The sequence below is a fragment of the Lytechinus pictus genome, chromosome 8 (genome assembly GCF_037042905.1).
Source record: "Lytechinus pictus isolate F3 Inbred chromosome 8, Lp3.0, whole genome shotgun sequence".
In the NCBI taxonomy this organism is placed as follows: Eukaryota; Metazoa; Echinodermata; class Echinoidea; order Temnopleuroida; family Toxopneustidae; genus Lytechinus; species Lytechinus pictus.
This window is the reverse complement of record NC_087252.1, coordinates 33,219,576-33,232,832: the sequence shown is the minus strand read 5'-3', so window position 1 is coordinate 33,232,832 and position 13,257 is coordinate 33,219,576. Positions and strand designations below refer to the sequence as shown.

The window sequence follows — 13,257 nt, the reverse complement described above, 5'->3', positions numbered from 1 at the left end:
TGCTAATTAATTTAAAGCCAGTACAATAAATCCATTATTGCGTTATATATTACTTAAAACAAAGCCGAAATATCATTATTATGAATTGCTTGAGCTGTCAAACGGATTATCAATGAAATTTTGATTAAAATAATTGGTTTTGTGCCAAAAATTATCCACTTGAAAAATATCAATTCATTAAATCTATTACAATTAATACAAAATTCAGGAGTCAATTACCAAATCGAGGAAATACTACATTATTAAATTCATATTTACATAATTACGCGTGAAGGAATATGCCGGTGAATTTGGACATATAAATATACAAATAAATGTTTTTGCATTCTTTCTGTTAATGCCCTTCTCCTTATCGCCCTACTTTAACGCCTTCAGAACAAAATAATGTGCACGCTTAATCTGTCAAAAACCAAATGGTGTCATGCTACCCCTCTTTCAAATGAACTTCATTGATACCTGTTTCTGATAGAATACATTATCGAAACCTATAAATCTCTGTCAACCATACTTCCTTCTTACATTTCTTCATTATTTCAGCAACAAAGATCTACATACTCTCTTCGTTCTACAGCTGCTCCTTCCTATGTCATTCCAAAATCCAGAAAACAGGCCGGTTTCAACTCTTTTCGATCTCTTGCCCCCCCCCCCCCCCCCCCCCGTCTTTGGAACAAACTCCCTCCATTTCTTCGAAACCTTTCTTCTCTTGACCTCTTCACAAAATCATCTCAAAGCACACTTATATAACCATAAACCTTAACTTGTCTTATGCCATCGACAACACTTTGTATCCTCTGGAAAAAGCGCTATATACACTCCCCTCCAAAAGTTTGGGAACACCTGCATTCAGTGTGTGCTTTTATAGACTTTATTGATATTGAGGCTCATAGCATAGTTGAATTTTTGTTTTAAAGTGAAGATTATACAGCAGTGTACATTTTGTTATTGATTCAAACAAATTTATACTCTCTCAAATGTCTGGCTACCAGTCAAGATGGCATTCTTTCAAAATGCTAACTTCTTTTATTACATGCAGTTATTGCTTTTATTCAGAGCTTTTACATTAAAACATGTGCAACTTCATTTATTTTTCCTTTTCCTAGTCAGTAGTCAGCCACAAAAATAAAATCAAACAATACTCAGTGTTTCACTGATATGGAAAATTCGATGGAAAACTCGATGGGATTGAGATCTGGGGACTAGGTTGGCCAATCCATGATTTCCAGGACTTGCTTCTGTTCCTTTTTCTTCAAGTAGTCTTTGCATAGTCTTGACATGTGTTTTGGGTCATTGTCCTGCTGGAAAACGAATCCTTCTCCGATCAGGCGTTTCCCTGAAGGGATGGCCTTCCGCTGTAGGATTGAATGATAGCCGTGCTGGTTGAGGATACCCTCTACTCTGTGCAAGCTGCCTACCTTTCCTGCACCAAAGCAACCCCAAACCATGACATTACCACCACCATGTTTCACAGTTGGCTTGATGCACTGGGGTATCATCTTTTCTCCCTTTCGCCGTCTCACATAGGTACGTTGCTTGCTGCCAAACACCTCGAACTTTGATTCGTCAGACCAAAGAACCTTCTGCCACTGCTCCAAAGACCAGTCTTTATGCTTCCTAGCCCAAGCAAGCCTTTTCTTCCGGTTCTTTTCTTTGAGGAGTGGTTTCCTTGAAGCCACACAGCCCATCAGCCCTGCTCCACAGAGACGTCTTCTAACAGTTGAAGAACATACAGGCATCTCACGGGTGTTGTTGAGGCCAGCTGTAATTTGTGGGCAAGTCAGACAACGGTTGCGCAGACTGCTCACCTGAATGTATTTATCTTCAGCAGGAGATGTTGTTTTTGACCTACCACTTCGTCTCCTGTTCCCATTAGACCCAGTGGCTTCTTTGCGTTTCAGGCTGTAGTGAACCGCATGGATACTGATCTTGAGTTTCCTGGCTATTTCTTGCATGGAGTAGCCTTCTTTCCTCAAAACTACAATTGACTGACGTGTTTCCAAAGAAAGCTGTCTTGTCATAGCCATTTTAATTTTGTGACTGACTTCTGACTAAGAAACCGATTAGGCAAAATGAGTGAAGGTGCACTGGAATAAGTGTAAAAAAAACTCTGAATAACTTTTGAATTCATGAATTTCAAATTGCACTGATGTCTACTCCACTTCCATGTATTTTCTTTAAACAAGGATTAGGCATTTGTCAAGTTCAGATGTTTTCCAGGATAAAGATGCAGATTTCCATAAATTAACTGTCTTATGAACAATACTGAGCAACAAATTCTGAGGACATCTGCTGTAACATTCACAAAATATTGGGAAGAATTTCAGAAAAGAACCCCAAACAGAACAATGTTAAAAGAAGTAGGCATTTTTTAGAGAATGCCATCTTGACTGGGAGCCTGCCCTCTTTGGCAGCTGCACGTCCCTTAAGAGCTTTGAATTTGTTTGAATCAATGATAAAATGTACACTTGTGTATAGCCTTCACTTTAAAACAAAAATACAGCTGTACTATGAGGCTTAACTTCAGTAAAGTCTACCAAAGTTCGAAAAACACACACTGAAGGCAGGTGTTCCCAAACTTTTGGAGGGGAGTGTAAAACAAATTATTATTGTTATTGTTATTATTATTATTATTATCTCTCTTTTTTCAATCTCCGAACCTACCCCCCCCCCCCCTCCTCTATCTCTCTTCCATGAGCCTTCCTTGATTGCACTGATTTCCTGACACCAACCTAGCTAAGAGAAAATGCAAACCTAACCTGAAACGTATCTAGCTAGCTGTATTTCTTACTAATATTCGAACCCAAACCAAACCCTATCCCCCGCCTTCCCGAAATTTATACCAGGAATATTCGCTTCACGAGCGGGTTCATTATTATTATTGTTATTATTGTTTTGCAATTTGTATCCTGCCAAGTGTACTTATAAAATATATGTTGGTATGGCGAAATATACGTCTACCACCTATCACGCCATTTTAGCATACAACTTTTTATAAGTTAAAGGTATTGTTTAATTTTGTGAGCAGCCGATTTAAAAAATTCTCAAACCAAGATGAAACATGTGTACAAGTGCATGTATTAGAACTAATAAACCCTGAAAACAACCATTATTGAGAATGAAAAGCTAAAACTACAAGGCAGACCCTGATTTTGTAAATAGGCGTCTTATAGACGCCTAAATAGTACACATACGTGTATGGGATGAAATTAAGATGGTGTTTTCGGTCACTTTATATTTCAATTTTTGAAGCTCTAAATAATTATTTTCGAACGCAATTTTTTCTGGGCTTCATTTTTGTAACATATCACAGACACAGGTGACAAGTGTGACCTTCTAGCTCAGATTTTAAAAAAGTCAAACCAATGTTAACCAATCACTTTAATTTTGCAAGATAATGTATCTTGTCATCTCCTCGAATCGATGGTACTTTTTAAACCTCCCTAACTCAACCTTTCTTTCTACATGGACTCTCATGTTGTCTTGTATAAGATATTGGTTAACCTTTCGATGATTACCTCCATTTTATCTCTCTCTCTCTCGTTCCCTCCCTTTCCAAAGGCATAAACGAGACGGTTTTTATAAACTACCGGGATTGCGGTACCAGTCTCAACCGGCGCTGCCACCAAATAAACCAGGAGAGCCTCAACCGCCACTCTGCTCTCAACATCATCTTACAAGCCAAGTACGCAACCATCGACTTCGGCAACGGCAAGGATTGCAACTGTAATCAAGATTTGTGCAATAGCGCCATCTCAAGTCGACTGTCGTCGCAGTATTTGTGGATCGTTCTTGCTTCATGTGTACTATCTCTCCGCTCTGTTTTTGGAAGGAGCTAAGCGTCTTTTTTAAATTTCTTATTAAGGGCATATCAAATCATATATAATAAACATAAACCAAAATGTGAAGGAAAATAATTAGAAAATCTTAGCTTTAATCATTTAGCATAATATTGAAAGGTTATTATTTTTATTTTCACTTTTGTATTATGAAATGGATATCGATAACATTTTTGGCTTTGTTTATGACTGGTATATGGGACCGATTAAGCATTTGACTATGGTAATAGTTTAAACAAATGTATAGAATCGAATTATATAAAAAAACATTTATTACTATATTTATTTTTGTTTTATTACCAGTAAATGGAATATACTTGTTTGTTTGCTAGAATGATCCAAAATTGTTTTATGTACGTTAAAAAAAAAAAAAAAAACTCGACCAAACAATCAAGTTTTCTCTTAAATCAATTAACAAATATCAAACTTTTTTGGTTTAGAAAATTAAGATTTAGAGCATAGTGCAGAGGAATTTATCAAAAATCACATTCAATCATTTGTCTTTGCCCAGAACTGACAAATGACGATGGAATTTATTCGACTCTGGTTAAAAAATAATTCATCTTAGAATGAATGCCTGACAAAACGGCACTTAATGGAGTTTACATGATATGACATTATGGAGCAGCCGACGTAATATGACGTCACAACCGTTAGATGATTAAACAAAATATCTGTTATTCCCGGGTGTACTCACGGCCGGAACCCCCCCCCCCCCCACTCTCTCTCTCTCGTACATTTGTTATGATTTTATTAAAACCAATATGAGGAAGGGCTTTACCTCGTAGTAACCCACAAAAATTGAGAAGTCCCGAGGAGAGAGAGAGAGAGAGAGAGAGGGGGGGGGGCGTTATGAATAAAATTCGTTAAAAAGAATAAATTGAATTGTTATAACTTGTTAAAGAAAAAAAAAGGAAAATGAATTGGAAAATAGAAATGAAATGGCTTAAGTGAATGTCATCACTTTTATTAGGGACAAAGAAGGAAGGGAGAAGAGAGACGAGAATGTTTTGTTACAACTAAAAGTGACGAAGTTTTAGATTTGAGATATCTGTTTTTCTAATAAAACTGCTGATGATAAATGCAAACATATAAAAAGAAATTCATTTTGTGTCTTAATGATTACATCACTACCCTACTCACTTTGCCTTATACTTTTTTCTTCTGAATTTGGACTCAGGCAACCGAAGATAAAATACCAAGGAGGCAGCTAGCTGAACAGTTTGCTATAAAACAATTTATTTTGTAAAAGAAATTGGTAAATACATAAAACATTAAATTCACAAATACCATTTACAATGACGAGTATAAAGCTATTTTTTGTACAATGTCATATTAATCCAGTATTACTTTACATACATATAGTACAATAAATATTATATGTGAACAAATTTTATGGCTTATTTTCAAGTTTGTTGTGTGGGGAGTGGGTATACAAGGTGTTCAATATGATAACAAATGATTGTTATGATTAAAATGCAATGCTTTTCAAATTCATCATGAGTAAAAATATTTCCAATCTAAATTCTATTAAGAAACAAATAATACACAAGGAAATCTCACATCTCAATGATGCGCATGCCCCGTTCAGTGAGAGGCGAAGTAAAGCAATCAATCGATCACTCTCCATTGGCGATTTATGTAAGCCTTAAAGGTCAAGTCCACACAAAAAAAAAATTATTTGAATCTAAAGAGAAATATCAAACAAGAATTACGCTGAAAGTTTCATCAAAATCGGATGTAAAATAAGAAAGTTATGCCATTTTAAAGTTTCGCTTATTTTTCACAAAACAGTTTGACGGTGATAATGCAAATAAGAGAGTCAATGATGTCCCTCACTCATTATTATTAATTTTTTTTTTAGTTTTTGAATTATCTAATATTTTATTTTTACTGATTTGACAGAAAGGATCAACTTGACTGAACCATAAAATGTTAAAACATTGGTAATTCATCATGTTCAGGGAGAAAGAAAACTTAGTTTCACATGTCAATGAGGAGAAAATAAGAATATTATATATTTCATATACAAAGTAAATAGTGAGAGACATCATCAGTCCCCTCATTTGCATACTGACCAAGATGTGGAAAATACTGTTATGTGAAATTACATGAAACTTTGGAATGTCATAACTTTCTTATTTTACATCCGATTTTGATGAAATTTTCAGTGTTGTGCTTATTGGATTTTTCTATTTTTATTCAAATCAACTTTAAATGGACTTGTCCTTTAAAGCGCAATCTACATGTTGAAATGAGATGACGAGATAACACATCTTGCCATGTCGACTTAATTGCCTTTTGATATCGATATGGTGAGAAATGTTATCTCCCCAAGTCGACTTATAAAAAGTTGCATACCGTCGTGGCCAAATTAGTTAAACTGCCGAGTAGACAGATTATATGTCATTATGGCGACATACATGATATAGTCAAGTCGACTCCAATTAAAATACATGTCGTCATTATTGTTGACATTATCCCTCCTCGCCATGTCGATAAATAACTTCTTTTTACGTCAAGCTTGTGTCGGCACATAAGGTTATTAAGTCGACATAATAATCTTTATCGATTTCTCATCAAGTAGATGAAGTAGAGTTTTTTAAAGCTTCTGAATGATAAGAACCCTGACTCAAAGTAATATCGACATAAGCACTCACCTACCATACATGCCAAGTATACGTTTAAGAATGACATACCTGATGGAAAAGACATCCAAATCTGACAATGATCAGAGAATAGCGGGAAATCGCATATCCTTAAAAATGAACAAATTATTTATTTTTAAACTGTTTCCGTCATTCTTACAACATATTTATATAATATCAATGCAAGAAACATCTAAATGTGGAAATCAACTACCAAAACACACTTCCTATTTTAAATAGCGCCATGACGTCAGTATAAAATATTCCTTTCTGAACCGTTTCAATGGATTTCAGAGAATCTATAAGACCTTGGAAACCAAACTCAATTTGTCGCCCAATAAATCGATATATTATTATTTTCTGACTTGCGTCTTGAATGATTATGCAACGTATTTAGTTCTGAACTCTTCAGACCGCTCCAATTCTTTTCCCATAATGCAATATTTGATCATGCAGTCTTACGAATCTATATTAGAGAATATAATTCATCTACCATTCCTTCCAACATTCACATCACAAAATATCATGGAAAGGATGCACGCTTACGTCACGATTAACAATAACATCCATACAATTATGTATATCATCATAACGAACATGATAAAGATTCACGAAATTTGAGTCAAGTACTGACAAAAATAGGTCATAATTTTTCTTCGATGTGTACTCATGATAAGTTAGAATTTCAATACGTGTTTGTGGAATCATGATTATATCTTATAGTATCGCCTTTATTAATTAACCTCAATATCTTGCTTGACATCCTACTATCTTTTTCACACTGTTATATTTATATCTTTGACATTATTTAGGCAAAGCGATAAATGCTTCCGTTGCCAAAGATACGCTGGGTTATTTGTGATTGAACGTACGCGTGTAACGTATACACCTACATCAATATATTAAACAGTTGTGCATGTACACATATTTATGAATTATGATGCATACATGTAGGCCTAATGTTTCGCGCCCAATTAACGTTAACAAGATCTAATAAGGGATACTGTTTGTTGCAGACGGCACATAAAAGAAACGAAAATAGTTTGGAGTGTTCTAGCTAGCATCGAGCACTTTGGGAAACCTTAATTAAAGTTGTATGAATATATATATATATATAGATGTGAACATCATGCATGCATTTTTATTATTACTAACTTACAAAAATAAACTATCATAGGGTAATATCTATAACAGATCATTCATCGCAAAGTTATATAAAGTTGTAAATTGAGGTAACGAAATGGCTCAAATTAAAAAGAAAAGGGAAAAAAATTAGTTTAGTTACCAAGTAAAGAAAAATGAAGATTGTAATAATGGAGAAAAGAAAGATTGTAATTTCTAATTACTACTAATAATTAAAAATTAATTAAATTTCTAAAATTATTCTAATTTTTGACATTTTTTAAATCTGTTTCTTTATATGTGTGGCCTGAATCATCGGCAAATAATTATGAAAAAATAAATCGTAATTACCGTCGCAAAATTTCAGTTAACAAATTAAGTAAATCATTAATGAATTTTCAACTTTTTAATGTATTTCATTTCAATTTTGAAATAATCATGAATATCAACATTTTTTTTTCTCTCGTCTAAGCTGATCCTAAATTTATCAAATGCTGTTCGTATTTATTCTAACATTTTCATTTTGTTGATAACCAGAATCCTTTCAGTCATGTTAGAGATAAATGCCAGTTTATCTAAATGAGCTCGAACGGAAAGAAAGGAAGAAACAATTTCAGTGGGGTGGCTGTTGAGGGGAAGGGGGGTTGGAAACTACCCCCCAAATCTTCCTGCTGCGTACCACCATGGCCGGATAGACAAATTGATAATGTGGTCACTGCTCGACCAGTATTTATAGGCATAAATAATAGGCCTATATGATAGCCACTATACGTTACAAGACTGAACTCTACTGTATTGAGTGTTCTCAAGAACTTCAGGGACCTGTAGCGTGTGGTCCGTAAGGCTACAGTGACACCGACGAAACCGACACCGTATTTGCACATCGTTGGAAAAAAAAAGTAAAGTCGTATTGGGCGTCGTATTCCAAGCGGAATTTGAAACCATATACGGAAGCCAATTATATACACTGTTAAAACCTGATTTTACCAAAAAAAAAGATTTTGCAGAAAGTAATAACAGAATCATTTTTTCTGTAAATTCATAAAACAGGATTTTTCTGCAATTTAACAGAACAGGTCTGTTTATAAAGGGGAAAAGGGTGTTTTATTTAAGGAAATTTGTAAGGTTCCATACATCAAATACCAATTTCCTGTAATTTTATATGATATAATATAAGAATACGCAATCTGGTAAGATTACAGGTGTTCTCGAGACTCTGCTGCAGGAACTTCTTTTATTTTAAAAATAAATTTTCTAACAGTGTATAAAGTGAGCAAGGGTTTTATGGACATCAGATGTTGTGTAATGTCACTTTTAATCACCTTATAGTTAAGTGTCTCACTGTCCTCGGCATGACAGGTGCCCGAGGCTTAGCCGAGCTTTGTCAAGTAGGAACTTTTCGCTGATACACCAAGTCTGCTTTCCCCCAAAGAGGTGTCTTTATTTCAGGTATTTCAATGCGTTTAACAAAGTCTGGAATCAGCAAATGATAATCAATTTCCCATTTCCACAACAAATCTTACGCTAATATGACTTCAATGTACTCAGACTGGAGTCGGTTTCGTCCGGGTGACTAAGGCCCGTATTCTAAAATCAGGTTTATGGTCTAAGTCAGTACTGAATTATGAGAAGCCAGAAAAAATGACGAAATTTTGCTTACATTGTACGCTTCTCATGTTTACCGAGTTCTTTATCTATGCATGAATGGTAAGAAAACTATTTACATTAATATTCTAAAACATGTTTTGAAGGATTAGTACGCCAAATGAGCCGATAAATTCAACTTCATTTCCTAGAGACTACTGTCACAATTGGCTTTCCATAGTTAACCCTTTAATGATAATAGCAGGGCCCGCTGGGAGAATAGTTTTCAGAACTGAAGTGGCTTCCCTGGGTTAATATACCTATATTATTATTATTGTTATTATTATAATTTAGACCAGAGTTTGAATAAAACCTGACTTATGAATACGCGCCTAAGACCCGACATTAATCAACGTAAAATACAATGTTTGAGTACCCATTGACGTCGATATCATCATTCAAGTTAGAAATTGACAAAGTAGAACTAAAACACTAAATGCAACAAGAGGGACTGGGTTTTGGCTAAGTGAATTCCCGGTATTGCAGTTTGCTCCTTTGCAGAAACAGACATAGCCTGTGAAGCCGATAAATGTTCCGTTTTCGACGCCGGCACTGATGTCCTTTTCGTATTCTCTGAGTAACGGGTCGATCTCCTGATCGTCGAGACATCGGTCGAGATCGTAACCGCAGGATCGAACAAAGAACTGTGTCATCACCTCACCATCTGAAAGAATGAGAAAAACAGAGAGAGAGAGAGAGAGAGAGAGGGGGGGGGGGAGGGGTAATGAGATGGATATTGTTTTAGTGAATCAATATACAATAATTGAATACTGTAGGGGGAGAGAGAGATAGGCCTACCGACACACTCTTGAAACTCTTTAAACTGAGTCTGTTCTCATATTTTCCACATTTTGCATTTGAAATACAACTCTGTAATTCGCAACCCCCATTTTACAGCAAAAAATACACCCTTTCACCTATTTGTTGTAATTTGGATGTCTGTGATTGCCAAAGGTGTACTTAATATAATAATGCAAAATTTCCAGGGCTTTATGATTTTGAAGAGAGAGAGAGAGAGAGACTAGAGATATAAAAAAAGAAATGCTTTCAATTTATTGATAATTGATTTTAAAATAAATGTGTGTAAAAAATGGAATCAGTTATTTATTAAAGCTAATTGATAACTGTTATCAATTTTAAAGGAGTTTGATGTGGATAGGATTATCGGAAAAATACCACTTGTGGTGATTAATTTGGTGCTGAAGGGAGGGGGGGGGGGGGCAGCTCGTCCCCTTCCTGACTTCTGACCAGTATACCAACATTGAGGGAGCCCTTTAACTTTGTTTCCGGAATATGAGAACCTTGCTTTAATCTTTTTTAAACGAATCAATTAAGATAAATGATCATTAATAAAAAATGAACAAAAAGCTCTGTGACTACTTACACAAGTCATATGAGTACATAAATGTCGCATTCATAACCATACATCCTCCGTTGCATTCAATGACGTCTGTTAAATTAGTTTCATCTTCACAGCTATCATCAATGTTGTTAGGTACTTTATAGGCTGTAGAGTTGCTGTGCGTTCTTATACTCATACATGAGTAACAGTAATTTGAGAAAACTGATAAAGAAAGCGGGATTGGAAAGTGAAGAAGAAAAAGGATAACATAGATGAAAAAGAAGGGGAAAAATAAACAATAGTTTATGATTGCCATGAGTATTTATTCATCTTGTTTTCAAATTTAGAAAGGAAAATTGTAATTTCATGACATCTGTATGATTTTTGGTTGTGCCGCTCCAATGCCGTAACCTATAGGCTCCTGGCTAGCACCCATACTAACGTCTGATTGGACAATAACTGGTCACATGATATTCAGTAAAGCCTTTGATATGACTACGTTTTCATATCCAGTAATATCCGATGAAAATATTCACCGGCTGACAATGAGTTAGGCTCAAATCTAATTTTGGCGTGCTATTTTCATAGAACTGACAAAACCTGGAGACGAAGCCTTCCAAATGATCGGTAAAAAATCCATTACAATTCAAGGGTAAAACGTTGCAAGGCTCTATCTCAATTATTGTCATAAAGATCAATTCTAAGATCGATTTTTAAAATCGATTGTAAATAGTAGTATTATTATTATATGGACGTACCGTGGCCGAGTGGTCTAAGGCACCAGACTATACATGGAAAGTCTGGGGTTCGATCCCCGGCCGCGGCACCTATGCCTGTGAGCAAGGCATTTAATCTCTAATTCTCTTTTATCCTGCTTTCAAATAAATGGAAATGCTATATGCATTATTGGTTAACTATTTTTGCACTAGTTTTTTTTAATATTATGTATCAACATGAGATGAAGTTCACTGCGAAAACTCCGGTGTTGATTTAACACCAGCCCGGAATCTATATATGTCCACACCAGAGAAGTGTTAAACAACACCAGTTTCGTTTTGGTCTAACACCAGAAAGGTGTTTATACAACACCAATTAGTATTAAAACAGCATCGGTTTGATTCCAAACTGGTGTTGTTTCAATATTTCTCTGGTGTGGACATATATAGATTCCGGGCTGGTGTTAAATGAACACCGGATTTTTGCGGTGTTTACTATTGATGAAATAAAAATAAACACAAATGGTGTGATGAAAAACAAAAATGGTGAGCCTTTAAATACGTTTGAGTATGAGGCCATGAAATGATTCTAGGCTTTACACATGATCCGAAATAGACCCTAAATTAGTATATGCTAGTAATGAATGCAATCTAATATAACATATTCTGACTGCGAGGTTGTAAAATACAACATTCTTTGGACCACCAAATGGATTTATATTTTCCCTCGAAAAAAATAACTCCGTGCTCCAAAGAATGTTTTATTTTACACCATTTCAATCAAAGTTTGTAAAATATTTATTGGGTGGTTCTTGTATTCACACAAACACCCACCCAAATACACGCAACCTCACCCACACACACACACCCACCCACACATACACACACACACACACAAATATGTACATATATATATATTTATTTCAATTATCGCTATTTTCAAGGACGGACGATCTTAACAGTAATCCTTGTATTTCGTTGGATCGTTACAGTTAGGCGTTATAGGCTATGTTATTTATAGACGATTCCCGGATGATTGATCGTTTTCGGGATTTGAAAGTCGAGAGTAAATGGCTTTTTTATCTCCCAAAATGCATACAATATGCTAAGGTTTGAATTAAATTGCCTCATAACATCTAGAATTCTGTAACAACTCTGGTAATATATAAATATATATACACACCTGATTGAACGATGGATAATAATAGAGCTGTTATCGTGGTGAGCGCCCGAAGATCTACAGTGAGATAAAAATGGGAAATTTTGATGAAATAGTTGATCATTCACTGAAAAAACACAGTCAAAACTTGATATAGTACCGTTTAATACCATTTTCCCGGTTTGCTTAAAAATGTTAATTGATAATAATAAAATTAATGAATTCCATGTATATTTGAGTTTTGACTTGTTTTAGTGATTGATGTAAGGGATTTTCATCAATTTTGTAAAACTTATTATTGTATTATTGTTTTTATGTATTCTAATTGAAGGCATTATCCATGGATAATTTGACCGTATTGTTTTCATTTGATTTTCATATACGATGTATTGTTTTTGTGATAAATAATGTTCATGTTTTAAAGAGGAAAAAATAGAATATCATTTCAAAATTATGGCCGCCTCTTTACCCTCCGGCATCTTCAAATCCTTTGCTTCATGTAAACGGGAACTCAAGGAGTCACCTTATCTTAACAGAGCGTGTACGGGAACAACACAATACATGAACGCTTTTTCAAAATAAAGCTTGATGTGCAGATAATGTGTCCCTTCTGCTAGCTCTAAGATTTCATTTCTCCAACCTTGCATCGAGATATGCGGATGATTTGGGTTCATCTCGTTCGCATCAGTTAACGTTGGGCAATCAATAACATATTCCCCGACGAGGGCATTGCGAGGTTATATAGTCACCTCGCCATTATGTTATGGATATTATTTACTTTTACAATAATTTA

The 13,257-nt window shown here is 35.0% G+C and overlaps 1 long non-coding RNA gene across 1 annotated transcript; it reads right to left on the bottom strand.

The window, feature by feature from the left end:
• Nucleotides 1–7,903: 7,903 nt before the first annotated feature.
• On the bottom strand, nucleotides 7,904–12,543 carry LOC135154920 (uncharacterized). The gene is made up of 3 exons (XR_010294318.1): nucleotides 12,489–12,543; nucleotides 10,632–10,811; nucleotides 7,904–9,911 (listed from the first exon to the last, which is right to left on the bottom strand). It is a non-coding gene; the product is annotated as an uncharacterized LOC135154920 (long non-coding RNA).
• Nucleotides 12,544–13,257: the final 714 nt, after the last annotated feature.